Below are 1,659 nucleotides of genomic sequence, written 5' to 3'. Positions count from 1 at the left end.
TTTAAGCTTAAAATAATTTTTAAAGGATAAAAATGGATTTTCATTAAAATAATTCCAATAACTCAAAGAAAAATTAGAAAAATGTGAAATTTATTTCTCTGTGTCCCTTGACATTAGAGAGATTTAATAAATATACAAAACTTAATTTTCCATATTTTAAATATTTTCTATTTAATAAATACCTCATAATTTAAAATAATTTCAGTAATTCAACTAAAATTCAAAAAATCATGAAATATGGTCTAAAGACTTCTCTAGTCTAGGCCTACCTCTAATAAAAATTTCAAGGGATTAGGTTTTACCTTGGTTAAGTTAACAAATTTTCTTTGAAAAATCCCATTTTTGCATGAAAGTAATTATATAAATTAAATTAAATTTTGAAAAATCACATTTTCTCTTTTGATTTCTTAATTGACTCATGAATGAGGTAGGATAAATTTTCCAAAGTCATTTTATTTGAATTTGACAAATTATGAAGTGGTAGAGCCTTAGGGGCAAAAGTGTAATTTTAGGAATTTAGCCTTAATTAATATTTAGGCTTAATTCAAGAAGGGAAATGGGCAACCTCTGATCTTAATCAGCTTGTGTGGATGTTTGAAACATAAGGGCTTAATTGGTAGAAACCAACCTCACTTTCCTAATTGAAAGGATAAATTAATAAATTTTTAAATTATTAAAATTTAGAAGTTTATTAAAATTAAACGAACATAGGACTTAGGGGTATGACTTTTGAGGTCAATAATTAATCAATTTAATACCCCTATTTGATTTTCAAATGAAATTCAAATAATGAATCATGCTCACCTAAAACTTAACACTTTCCAAATTAATTAAGATACTCACCTAGGTCTTAAGGGCTTAGTAGTGATCTAAGTTAAATCAAGACTGATTAAATGAGGATTAGAAAAAACAAACATAGCTAAATTATAAAATTAAATGAGGATTAGAAAAAACAAACATAGCTAAAATATAAACATCTTTCAGACACTACAAGCCCAATTAGGACCAAAATTTGGCTAAGTATTCCGATAACACTTACTTGCCCCTTTAAGGGTCTTCACCCACATAATCTTCAAAATTAAATTACAGATGATAATTACTTTACTCTTGAGGATAATTGATACATCAATGTTCATTGAGCATTAGGGTGTTCATAGGATGAATTATTAAGCAACATAATAAGTTTAAAAGAACTCAAGATTTTCCACCAGGCAGCAAGAGAGCAGCACGGACCTGCTTCTTTCTCTAGATCTGTTGGATACCTCGGAGATCTACTAAACTTAATATATTTTGCTTGACAAATATCATCCTTAATTAAACTCCTAAGGACCCACTAAGATATGACCTAGTGTTGGATAGGTTGTCAAAACTTTTTGCCTCTACATGAACTGCCCTCACATGCATTTTAAGTTTCAGGTGGTGGAACGAAAAGACTCGCCACGTACGCTTTTACAGTTTTCAGCATTGTCTTTCTTGTACTTTCATACTGTACTTTTATACATGCAAAACTTGCATGCTAAACAAAAATGTCACCCTACATGTAAACTAAAACTATCATTAAACCTGTTAGATACCTCAGAGGTCTACTAAACTTAGTTTATTTTTCTTAACAAAAATCATCCTTAATCAAACTAATAGGGACCCACTAAGATATGACCT

The sequence above is a fragment of the Phalaenopsis equestris genome, unplaced genomic scaffold (assembly GCF_001263595.1).
Source record: "Phalaenopsis equestris unplaced genomic scaffold, ASM126359v1 Scaffold214030, whole genome shotgun sequence".
In the NCBI taxonomy this organism is placed as follows: domain Eukaryota; kingdom Viridiplantae; phylum Streptophyta; class Magnoliopsida; order Asparagales; family Orchidaceae; genus Phalaenopsis; species Phalaenopsis equestris.
Note: the sequence above shows the minus strand (reverse complement) of the source record.